Source organism: Schistocerca cancellata, chromosome 2 (assembly GCF_023864275.1).
Source record: "Schistocerca cancellata isolate TAMUIC-IGC-003103 chromosome 2, iqSchCanc2.1, whole genome shotgun sequence".
In the NCBI taxonomy this organism is placed as follows: domain Eukaryota; kingdom Metazoa; phylum Arthropoda; class Insecta; order Orthoptera; family Acrididae; genus Schistocerca; species Schistocerca cancellata.
The window spans coordinates 136,274,216-136,287,895 of NC_064627.1; the positions used below are offsets into that span (position 1 = coordinate 136,274,216).

The 13,680-nt window shown below is 37.6% G+C and overlaps 1 protein-coding gene across 1 annotated transcript in view; it reads left to right on the forward strand.

The window, feature by feature from the left end:
• Window positions 1–13,680, forward strand: part of LOC126151848 (esterase S-like) — a 91,647-nt gene that overhangs the window by 37,853 nt on the left and 40,114 nt on the right. The window lies entirely within an intron of this gene.

The following is a 13,680-nucleotide window of genomic DNA, read 5'->3' on the forward strand; positions in this document are numbered from 1 at the left end:
GGAAAGAAATAATTAACACAGATAATTCTTACTGAGAGAGGAATTAGTGCTACAAATAATTAATCACTCATATTTATAATAATAATGAACTCTATTTTCAAGTAATAATTAACAAATAATTACAATTTTTTAACAGACCTCAGTTTGATATGCGTCCGCAACTTACAAAAGCCAACCAACAAACGGTAAAAACAAAGGAAGACAAACGCAGATCAGAGCCGCGCGACTGCTACGGTCGCAGGTTCGAATCCTGCCTCGGGCATGGATGTGTGTGATGTCCTTAGGTTAGTTATGTTTAAGTAATTCTAAGTTCTAGGGGACTGATGACCATAGATGTTAAGTCCCATAGTGCTCAGAGCCATTTTTTGAAACGCAGATCATAAAAAGAAATTACAATTATCATTGTCTTTGTATGATACACATCGATATGTCCAATTATATCATAGAACATTATATAAATAATTAATATTTATAAGTTTTCACTGTTTTTTCATTCATCTAATAGACAATGTTTATAACTGTTACAGGCATAATTTCTTGTCCTCGCACTGTAGCTAAAATTTATCTCGTGGATGTTACATTGCCCCTTGGGCTGAGAAAAAAATTAGTTTATGTATTGTATATTTTTTTATCAGTCCACGTAATCCACGTAGATTTGCTACTCTCAAGATGCAAATGTTTAGTTTCAATGTTGTTTTAGAGATGATAAATTTATAGTTGAATCGAGTACTTTAAATGACTTCAGTGACTATTATTTCGGAAATTGCTGCGGATACTTCCCGGATTAACTTATCCCCCCCCCCTCCCATTTGGGTTCACTGGACTCGGAAAACCGGGAATAAAACCGTCCAAGGGGCCTCAAGAAAATATAGCCACCTACTTTTAGCAGTCAGGCTTGACATGAATGTAATAAAATATGCTGGAAAATGCAAATATTATGACTCTGTTGTAAGCATCTGAGATAATGAATGTTTTTTCATGGTGGTATATCACTCATTTATCGAATGTCATAAGAATTGGCTGCTGACGTCGTAAGACCGCCCCTGTGTCGAGCCGTTGGACCACAGACAGGTAGTGGCTGGACCGCCCCCGGCCGAGTCGGTGGGGCGTCGGTTGCCGTCGGCTGCATCGTGGTTTGGATGCTGCTGGCTAGAAGTCACGCTGCAGCAGGTCTTGTTTCTCCTTTCCCACGTCCCTCAGTTTAAGACGGGTGCATGAAATGTCAAAATATAAGCATCAGTGACAAGATAATTACTATTCTCATCCTGTGGAAAAGTTTATTAGTGTCCATTTCACTCGCATTCACACGGATGGAATTAGACTGTTTTTGGAGTATGTTCTGTATTTTGACACTGTTCAACACAATGCAGTGATTCACATGTAAGTTTATCACAATATGCACATTTTGAACACTGCACCGTTAATCATACAAGTGTCCGTAGTGTGATTCGTTTACTGAAGCGGAATGTAAATATTTTCGCGACGCGCTGCGTAGCCAACGTTGCATTCTTGTTTTGCTGCGCCGCTGGCTGTACAGTCTGTCACATTAAATTTGGCACGCGGAGACGCTTCATATCAAACTACTAAAGGTCATCAGTTCAAATTAATTATTAATACAGTCAACAGTATTCAACATTCATAGCGTTGCTGCTAACTTTGACACTCCAAGAGCGTTCATAAGGTTATGCGATCACAGTTTTTATCACTGTTCGTCATTATTCACAATGTAAATCACAGTTCTTCACGCGTCCCCTAGTTCCTGCGAAACACGTTTCACTGTTCTGATTGCTGTCAGTAGTTTTCCACAGTACTTAACAGACAATCTATATGCAAATGACACTTTTCAAGTAATGTCTGGTACACTTGCACATGAGTTCATATTACCGTGACTAAATAACAAAATTTAAAATTTTACACTGCCACATGAACATGAGACAATATAAAACTTTCAGAATCTGCTACATTATCTTGACCATGAGATCATTACTGAACTGTCCAAATAACAGTACATTTCCATTTTTATTACAGTGAAACGTCCCCTTAGAAAAATTATAAATGACTTTGCTTAAAGTGACACACAATATTTTTAGCGCAACACAATCTGACTTTCAAAAATCTTTCACAAATCACTTACCTCACCAAAAATCTTCGTTACTCGAACTACTGCAATACAGCGAGCGCCACTACTGCCAGCTAAATAAAAGATTCAAACTACTGAAGGCACTAACTACTGATAGGCATAGTTAGCAAATGAAAGATTTTGATAGAGAACAAACAATGTATTTACCTTAATAGTGTTCAAAAGTCATAATATATATAGCAGTTCATGACATCCATTCTTACAAATGTAATGTTTCTGATGGACACACGTCCAGATCATCCGCTCTCAAAAAGCTCTCAAAAATCCGCCATCTCACTTCCCCACATCCACCACTGCTGGCGGCTCACCTCCAACTGCGCAGCACTACGCGCTGTTAACAGCCAACTGCCCAACACTACAATGGCCAACAACAATGCAAACCAGCCACAGACTGCACACAGCACAGCCAGTGATTTTCATACAGAGCGCTACGTGGAGTTACCAACCTAAACAGCCTACTTACATAGCCCCCATGCTCTCCACAAAAAATTTTACAAATTGTTTTGGGCAGTGGCCAATACAGACTTGAAAAAATTTTTCATAATTACAATAACAAAAAATCAAATGCACACACTTATTGATACAATGTTGGTCAAAAGCTAAAATTTTCTCACACTCCATAAAGACAGTCCTGATCATTCATTAAAGTAAAATTGCTGTGTTTTTTTTTCTCAAAGTCTGAGCAGTAAAAGAAAATGCACACGGAAGTAGTGGATTTCCATGCAGTCTTGCAGAAGTAGTGTTGTCCTTCCAACAGAAAGACAGTGCCAACTCTTGACATGCAGACAGGTAATGGGCCACAACAGAGCAAACCCACAGCAGATGGTTCAAATGGCTCTGAGCACTATGGGACTCAACATCTTAGGTCATAAGTCCCCTAGAACTTAGAACTACTTAAACCTAACTAACCTAAGGACATCACACTCACCCATGCCCGAGGCAGGATTCGAACCTGCGACCGTAGCAGTCCCGCGGTTCCGGACTGCAGCGCCAGAACCGCTAGACCACCGCGGCCGGCCCCACAGCAGAGTCAGTCGAAGTTGAAGAATATTGGTAGGTAGGTTATCACCGAGCAGACCACTGTAGTCTTGTTAGAGATTACGGTATTGGTGGGCCACCAGAGGTGCAGACCCACTGCAGTCCTTGTAGAAGATAATGGTACTGGTGGGCCATCAGAGATTCAGACCCATTGTAGTGCTTGTAGAGATGGCCAGCAGTCATCTGTTGCAACTGTTCAGGTGCACAATCACCATCGAAGAGTCTTGCGGACAATATAGCAAGTCCATAAATCACCACTTGCGCACTCACAAAAAATTTTTTTTGAAATGTCCTTAGAACCAGCAATGCTGTTATCCAGTCCCTTGCTGAATTATTAACACACGTGCAAACACTATCAGTCCCTACTTCTCACATATTGTCCATATACTATGACCAACAGAAACGTGTGCAGTGAAATGTAACTTACAAGTTACTTAATTTGATTAACTGGTGTCAATTACAATTTTACAACATAAGAATACAATAACAAAGTTACAAAATACATCATTAAAAACATAATAATACAGATAGCATTTGTAATAATATGGGCTTTACAAAAGAATAGAAATAGACATATACATCAGTGTTACAGGAATTATGACATAAGTAAATACACAAAATAATGAGAATAGTTTTCAAAACATTAATTTCACACATGAGCATTGAAACAGAACAGAATTAATAATGTCTATAAACATCTTTACAAAGAACATATTATTAATGCAAATTATATTTGAGGATAACAGTATTCCTCATCATAGTGAATGTAGCTTAGTACTAGAAAAATTCTACAACATAAATCTTATTAGCTAAACACATAAAGACAGGAAAACACAAATACACAAGAGTACACAAACACATAGCAGAATAACACAGGAGGAAGGACAGGGTTTGTTTTCAGTGTAACATTTGGTACTGCAGTCCAACCCAAAACTTCATTCCATAGATCTTTCGTCTTATTTCAACATTTGTTTCCACCAAAAAAATCCTATCCAAGCATGCTTTCTGTATTTATATGTTCACATTTTTCTTACCTCATTATTTATTTTCCACTATCTTACCTCATCATTTATTTCCAAGAAAATCCTACCTAAACCTGTTGTCCCTAAACCCTAGTTTTTGTTCATATCCTCTTTCAAAAATACTTTTTTGGCCAAACCATTTTCTTATAGCTCCTCAATGCATTTCTTCCAATTCATCACAACTCGTTCTCTTATATAGCCTACCCCATCTTAAGCTAACTTAAATATACTGAGCTCAGATGCTAAACTAAGGGACGAGGCAATGCAGCAGCACAAAACAATTAAGACAAACAGCAATGACAAAAAAATGGGAACTGGCAAAGCAAGCAGCAGTAAATCTAAATTAACAGAGAAAATGCAAAATTACAACTAATATGAGCCAATGTGCAGCAACAAGAAAAATAAATCAGTAGTAAAACTGGCTTAACAGAGTAATACAAAGTGAAATTCAGTAACACTTTGCCTGGCAAACAGCAGCAGCAAATGTAGTAACTTATATCTAAACATGACAAACCCACAAGCAGAAAAAAGACAACAATGCAGATGAGGGAAATGTCTATTCACATCTTAATGTCTATGTCATTAAAGTGGTGCACCACAAGAAGTTATTCTACCAAAAAATTAACAAGTAGTTGAAAAGAAAATTATGTATACAGTAACTGTCATTAATCCCTTCTTATTGTCCTTTCCTTTCCAAGTGCTCCTTTTTCGAAGAACGTGGATCATAAAATTATTATTTAATAGATCTGTTGACAGAAAGTGCTCACATTAGCAAATGCATTTAATTTTATTTTATAAAACCAATACTGCAACACAGCTGGAAACCAGATATGAAATGAAATAAGCAACTGTGAAAAGCAAAGCATAAAAATATCATTCAATAGGCATGTGACATTTCATAAGTTAGTAAAAATTCTCTCAACTATCGTAGAAAGACACTTGTCATAATCAGGTGTGCAGATGTAAGTATCTTTCCAAGTAATGAGCGTGTCGTATTTGCAATGCTTTCTATAAAGGAATGTCAATAGCTAGGATAATGGCCTCTTTTTTTCTCCACCTAATGGCTTTCTTTTGTCTGATGACTATCTCTCAGCTGGGCGCCCAAAACGCATTACGTCAAGATCACTTTCCTTTCTTACCGAAATATTTACGACAGCAGTTTCTGCTACAGTGGCAGTCTCATATAAAAAATTTCGCAGGTCGAGAATTTGCATTGCAAGTGTGTAGAAACAAAATCCTATAAATACAATAGTGTCCAAAAAATTTTCAGTGGCATTATGATACATTCACACATGTACACAACTTTAGATAATTCTAAAGTACGATTCTTGGTTTCCAACATCCTTTTCCACAAATCAGAGTCCCTAACCACTACTCATTATTCCTTACCTTATACATATACATATTCGTCGACACTTCTTCAATATTTCATCATAAGAAATGCGTAGCATAATCAAATTTCTCATATACGGTAGCATCATCTTATTTATCATAAACATACCTCAACAGCATAATACATATCGTCGTCATAATAATAACATCTCAGTCAATTCTCAAAATATCGTAGCTTCCTCCAATAATTTCAAAACCTAAAAAAATTCTCTGCTCATTTCAATAGTGCCATCTACCTCAAACATACTTTAAAATCATGGTCCCATACCAAATACATCATTCAGAGCTCTCATAGTATCACAATGGTTCCTAAAAAAATATGAACGGTTCACAAAGTACAGACAAGATACAATTTCATAAGTGTGAAGTTATGCAGCTGTGTAATTACGTAAACACCTGTCACTGATGTAGTAAAAAAAAAATGTTTGTCTCTCTAAGTTAAATAATCATATAGCTGTGTAATTCTGTGTTAGAGAAATATGGTACCGATGTGTAAAGCTGTATAAGCAAATACTATATTAGCTAGGGCTCCTTGTGCTTGCCAGACACATGGTACACAAAGTAGGCGTGTACCCCCTGAGGATTAATGTAATTATATCCTCAGGTGTTACAGATTACAGCAATGGAATGAAATGTATCACGGAAAACCTTTGTATCATTGTACTTCAAATATCTTTAAAAATAAATGTTTTAAGTACAAAATTAATCACTCAAATACGTGTACTGTAGCGCTAAACTGTACGTCTTGTTGTAAGATAATCTCTGTGGAAGTGTCGTAGTTATCGTATCCTGCAGAAGTCAATGTACTTACCTCATGATAAACAAAAATGAAATGCTTTGCGTATAGATATCTTAGTTATTACGCTTATTGCCGTGATGAAGAAAGTACTGTGCTGTGACATATTGTTGTGCTACGGAAAAGGCTGTCTCATTGTAACTATACCACAAAAGTTACTACTAAAACATGTTTTACTTTCCAGAATAATACAGAAAAACTGTGCAGATATAAAACAGAAACACCGCAAAAGCAACATTGTAAATTGTCACTCATTAGTAGCGTCGTTATAAAATCGTGTAGCTGTCACATAAACTCACCACTGTGTCATCTGGTATCTCACAGAAAGTATTTTAAATCCAGAATGTATTTTCAAGTAAACAAAAATGTTGCATTAAAATCTCATTAGCAGTATATGTTCTAAGTATGTGAGCCTTATAGTCGTTACGTAATCGTGCAACTAACAAGCAGGAATGTACACACACAATAACACTGTGTCGTCTGTTCACAATAACAATGCATTCGTAATTTCTGTTTAAATAAGTTCTCTTGGTTCTTGACTGGATATTTAACTTCAAACATTGTTGCATGTTAACAGATTCTAAGTCTGACAAAGCATACTAGTAATGTAAAGTGAAAAGTCATATAGCAAAGACAAAGTTAAAAAGCAGATTATCTTTCAATAAACGGTTTTAGATGTAAAATGTGGTGTAAACCTTTCTTTGCATTTGCTTTACCGTGTAGTTTTCTCCTTTTGTCTGCTGCAGATTTTATATTTTTAACAGCCAAATCAATTATGTCTTTGTGTCGAAGTTTACGTGTATTCGGGAAAGGTACAAGCTCTCTGATTCTGTTCGGTGGCTCTTCATTATTCAGTACAAGAGTAGGTGGTAAAGCAGTGGAATCATGAGGCATTTCATTCAGCACGTTTTGAAATAAGTGTAAATATCTGTCCCAATGCTGATGCTTTCTGTGACAATAAAGACTTTAGCAACGTGGCCAACTTCACGTAAGAAATTTTTAACAAAGTCGTTGGATACAGACCGTCCAGTGGCTTTACGTAACGGAGTGAAAGAAACAAATTTTGAAGTAAGTTCAACAGCGACTAGAACGTACGAAAACTTATTCGATGTCCTGACAAGGTGTCCCAAGAGATCAACAGCAGCAAATTCTTTTAATTTAGAAGGAATGATAGGAAACAACGCAGCACTATGTGAGATAGTAGATGGTTTCGCCTTTTGACAAAGTTTACAAATACACAAGACTCTTCGAATTCTGTTTTCCATATTGTTAAAATAACAAGTCGTCCAGAGAATATGATAACATTTTCGTGGGCCAAAATGTGCATAGCTGAAATGAATGTACCAAATGAACTTATTAACAAAATTGTCAGGAATGCAAAGTACCCATAGCTTGTCATCAACAGTGCAGCGTTTGAACAGTATGTTGTTTCTAACCAGATAATAATGCCCAATCTGTGTGTGTGTCTTTTCATGCCATTTGATTTTGATGTCTTCCCAAATCGGATCTTTATCTTGTTCATGAGCAATGTCCTTTAAAGATGTGGTGATGAAGTTTTCAAAGGCGACTTTCTGAATGTAAAGAATACTGAAATTTTTTTCAAGGTTGCCTTCTGTGTTACTTTTCTCAAGCCCAGCCGGTGCGCGTGACAGCGCGTCCGCAACAGTGTTCTCCTTGCCGGGAATGTAGACTATTGTGAAGCGGAATTCTTGCAGAAACAATGCCCAACGTTTTAACCTGTCATGATTTAATTTTGAAGACATAAGAAATTGTAATGCACGACGATCACTGTATACTTTTACGTCCTTACCAGAAAGAAAGAAACGGAATTTGTTAAAAGCCCAAACGATAGCTAAAGCTTCTAATTCAGTAACGGAATAATTTTTTTCATATTTTGTTAGCACTCTGCTAGCAAAAGCAATGGTTTTCTGAACAGTAGTGTCATTTTCTATGGCTTCTTGAAATAAATGGGCACCAAGACCGACTTTAGAAGAATCCGTGCTAAGGTAGAAATCTTGTGACAGATCTGGATGAGCTAGTATTGGCGTGTTAAGTAGCGATTCTTTCAAAGAATTGAATTCCAACTGTGCTTGTTCGTCCCAGTTCCAAATAGTATTTTTTCCAGTGAGAGAACAAAGTTTTGGTGTAACTAGAATTTGCATATTCAGAAAACGATGGTAAAAATTTACGAGACCTAGAAAACTGCGGACTTGTTTTTTTGTGGATGGAACTGGAATGCCTCTGATTGCTTCTAACTTTTCAGGATCCGGCTGAATGCCTTCAGAAGAAATAATATGTCCCAAAAACTTCACCTTTGTCCTACCGAATTTAGACTTTTCCAAGTTAACTGTAATTCCAGATTCTGCAAAAATCTGTAACACGCTGTTGAGGATGCGATTGTGTTGTTCCCATGAGGCTTCTGCTATCAGAATATCGTCCACATATAAGGTGATGTGACGTTTTAAGAACTCAGGTAATATGGAATTTAGCCCGCGAATGAATGCTGCCGAAGAAACGTTCAAACCAAAAGGAAGTTTCCGAAACTAATAACAAACGCCGAAACAAAGGGTATTTTCCACATTCTGGATGAAGTTCGATCTGATAAAAGCTGGATCTGAGATCAATAGAAGACAACACTTTTACACCATTGAAATTTTGAAGAAGTTCTTCTAACGTTTGCAGCCTGTCTGTTTCAGAAATGATGATAGTACTGATTTGTCTCGAATGTAAGACAAGCCTGATCGATCCAGTTTTCTTCTCAACAACATGTAATAGATTGTTGTATGAGCTTACTCCAGGCTCAATAATGCCCTCGTCAAGCATAGATTGTATTTCTGTTCTAACACGGTCCCTGTGATGCGCCGGGATTATGTATGGTCTAACACAAAATTTAGTATGTTCACGAACACGAAATTGGTATTGAAATCCCTTGATTGTTCCTGTTTTGTGAGTAAAAACCGTGGAATGTGCTTGTAAAATCTCAAAAAGGTCTTGCCTATCAGTGTCATTACAATTCTCAATTGTCTGAATTGTATTCTGAATTAACTCATTAGTATCAAATGCGCCGTTGATATAATCCCTGTCAGTACTTGCAGAATGATTATTAGTGTCAAGTTCCGTCGAAAATTCCGAACTGTTGTCTAACAGGAGGTAAAGCCGATTAATTTCTTCATCATGGTTTGAGAGCCAATCTTCAAATTTCAAAGCTATTGACTTACCTTCTTACTCTAAACCTATTTCAGCATCGTGAAAGTTTAGGATTGCTTTGTATTCATCAAAAAGTCTACTCCCAATATAATTTCCGTCGACAGTTAATGGAACAATAAGAAAGATCATAGAGAAGCTGTGGTTTTGACTAAAGAATTCTAAGTTGGTTTGTTGGCGTACATCTACACTTTTTCCAACGATTGCACCTTGTAATTTAATCTTATGTAACGGAAGTGTGGGGCAATCGTTCGATTTATTGCATTTGCTAAAGGCTGTTTCACTAATTACTGAAATGGGACTGCCAGAGTCAAGTACTGCCGTAAATTTTACGTCATTTACTGTAATGTGAATCACAGGATATGCAATGTTGTTATGTTTTTCGTCGTGTTCCTGGAGTAAGATGTCCCTAATGTCTTCCATTAGGTTTTAAATTGTAGGACATTTCCAGAGCAGATGTGGACTCTGACCACAATCTATTGGTTATGAACTGTAGATTAAAACTGAAGAAACTGCGAAAGGTGGGAATTTAAGAAGATGAGACCTGGATAAACTGAAAGAACTAGAGATTGTACAGAATTTCAGGGAGAGCATAAGGGAACAATTGACAGGAATGGGGGAAAGAAATACAGTAGAAGAAGAATGGGTAGCTTTGAGGAATGAAATAGTGAAGGCACCAGAGGATCAAGTAGGTAAAAACACGAGGGCTAGTAGAAATCCTTGGGTAACAGAAGAGATACTGAATTTAATTGATGAAAGAAGAAAATACAAAAATGCAGCATGTGAAGCAGGCAAAAAGGAATACAAACGTCTCAAAACTGAGATTGACAGGAAGTGCAAATTAGCTAAGCAGGGATGGCTAGAGGACAAATGTAAGGATGTAGAGGCTTATGTCACGAGGGGTAAAATAGATACTGCCTACAGGAAAATTAAAGAGCCTTTTGGAGAAAAGAGAGCCACTTGTATGAATATCAAGAGCACAGATGGAAACCCAGTTCTAAGCAAAGAAGGGAAAGCAGAAAGGTGGAAGGAGTATATAGAAGGTCTATACAAGGGCGATGTACTTGAGGACAATATTCTGGAAATGGAAGAGGATGCAGATGAAGATGAAATGGGAGATACGATACTGCGTGAAGAGTTTGACAGAGCACTGAAAGACCTGAGTCGAAACAAGGCCCCGGGAGTAGACAACATTCCATTAGAACTACTGACGGCCTTGGGAGAGCCAGTTCTGACAAAACTCTACCATCAGTAAGCAGTACGTGGATGAGGGGGGAGATTATTGACGCAGAAAGACGTTGACTACGAAGTCGACCAATATAATGGTGTCCTTACAGGCGTACAGACTCTCCGAGTAAGGTGGCGTAAGGCCTTCACATTCAACGGAGATTATGTTGAAAAACAGAATTTTGCAGCCAAAAGAGTGGGGAATAATATGGTGTACTGGAATCCTGAATAAAACCAGCCTGCTTCCAGAAAAAGGTGATGGGTTACTTATTGAAGACCCCTCCTACTAATGAGGCATGTCACTGATATCTTTGTGCAGTGCTGTTTTTCTGGGGGAACGCTGGGGGATGCGTACCCCTAAATTTTTTCATCGACAAAGTATTTTTTTTTTTGACGATGTTGGTTGGTCCTCCACTGATGTTGTTCCATCCCATGGACTATGTACAGTACTGGTTCAAGGCAGACATCTTGCTACTGACACCAACAGTAAAGTAAGAAGGCGTGAAGACTACAGCAGCCATGAACTGAAGTCAGTTTGGAAACTGTTGTAATGCTATTAATGTAAGTTAAAATGTAGTTTTATAGTTAAATAAATTTTCAGCTGTATTAAAAACTGGGTCAGTTGAAGCACGGGATACCACCCATCATCTATGCCATTTCGGGCCCCAAACAAGGTTACAAAAGATTTTTGTAGTCGAGTTTCTATTGTTGTTGATGATATGTGTGGATGGTTTTTGTTGTATTGTGTCTTTTAGTGGTGTTTTATAACTTAAAATATGTGTTCGGTAATATTTCCTTCTATTGTTTTGTATGTCGGAGGGTTGATTGGACTCACCTGTTTCATTTGAGGTGTATTATAGGTCAATTAAAGTGTACAATACCATTTTCTTTTATTTTTCAGGGGTTGATGGGAATCACATGCTTAATTTGAGGTGATATAAACTGATGTGTTGGATATCACATTCTTTTGTATGTTTGGGTGTTACTCATTAACGCCTGTTCATTTGAGCTGTAAAGTCAACTGAAGAGTCCGATACTACTTCTTTTGTAGTTCGACATGTCGATCACGTCATGGCTAAATGCAGACGGGTGGTATCCCACGTTTCAGTTATAAGTAATTTTCGTTGCTTTATATTCAATGTCGGAGTATCCTCAAACTTTTTTTTAGAAAAAAAAGCACTGTCTTTGTGGATGTGCGTGGGGGAGATGGATTGGGGAATGTGGTGTCCAGGATAGTGTACTAAGTGCGTAAATTATAGGCAAGTTACCGATGTCAGCATTTATTACCATTATGTAATACGTACTAACCTAATGCTACGAGTTCCTTAATTTTCATGTGGAACTGTTACAGGCCAGCTCAAAAATACAGGTATTACAAGATTATCATTACACTTAAGCATTTGGGTGAATTTTTTAAAAAATTTTTAAGTGATGTTTACCTTCCCGAACTTTAAATTAGATAAGTCCTGTTTGGCATCATACAATATGCACACAGGTAGTTTACTGAGATGTACACCAGATAACAGAGAGAGAATCTACTATTCTAAGAGGAAGACGCGCTTGTAAGCTTGACTCGCAGATTACTGCCACTTACTCACAAAAAACAAGCAGAGCCACTTAAAAAGCAGACGAAGCTGATGGTGCTAAACAAATCTAAACATTAATGCTGAGAAGCACGTTATAGTATTGTTCAAGGAAAACGACTGAGTTTCGTGTGATAAGGCTCACATTACCCGCAGATCAAATATCACTCATCGATGTAAGGACAGATTACACACTGATCAGAAATGAGTCACAGACAGGAGCACAGGTAACACGCAGATCAGACAGGAGTCGCAGATAGGGCCACGAGAGTTCCGAACAATGTCCAACCAGTGTTCCAGACTCCTCCAATGCGAAAATACGTACACAAGCACACACACACACACACACACACACACACACACACACACACACACACACAGAGAGAGAGAGAGAGAGAGAGAGAGAGAGAGAGAGAGAGAGAGAGAGAAATGTACACCCAGGAATGAAACAAAATAGTTTGATAATCATCAATACTACTTGTATTCTTTTCATTGAAACTTCAAACAATAATTAAGAATATTAGAAATTACGGACCATCTGCTTCTTCACAAAAAAGTGCCTGAAATAATGTTTGTTTCCCTTCATGAGTTGGTGATCAACAAACGTGAAAGCTTCATATGAACAAAATGATAAAATAAATTAATTATACAGTGATGAGCCAAACCGTTATGACTACTTGCTTATCAACGTCTTGGTCGACCTTCGGGACGCGGTACAACAGCGATTCTGCGTGGCATAGATCGACAAGTTCTAGCTACCTTTCCGGAGATATGTAGCATCAGAGGTCTACGCATGCTAGATGACGTGCGGGTTTTTTACCAAAGCTGTGAAAAAGTGGCCCTGTTAATCTGGCATCAACAAATTGTAGCCGCGCCATAATAATGAATGAGGATATATTTAGATAAGAAAATAAACAAGAATCACAATTAATTCAGTTTATTACATCAAGGTGTGCATTAAAACACCTGACAAACATTGACAATATCAAACTATTAACGTCCTACATCTCGTTAAATGAACGGGGGTCTGATTATAAGAGTAATAATCGTGTCTCGATATAAAACAATAATTTTCGCGAAGTGATACTGTGATTGCTGAAATGTTGGTATTAAAAGACAGGTAGTGCTATAGAAGGGTACGTGTTGCATCTGTGGCCGGAACTAAAAGCACATTGATCATAAAAAATCTGCAAGTGCGTCTTCAGAGCGAAGCGTGAAAATTACTGAAACACATTAGTAATGGTTTGACTGTCGGCGCGGTTCGTCTTACTGTCGCGG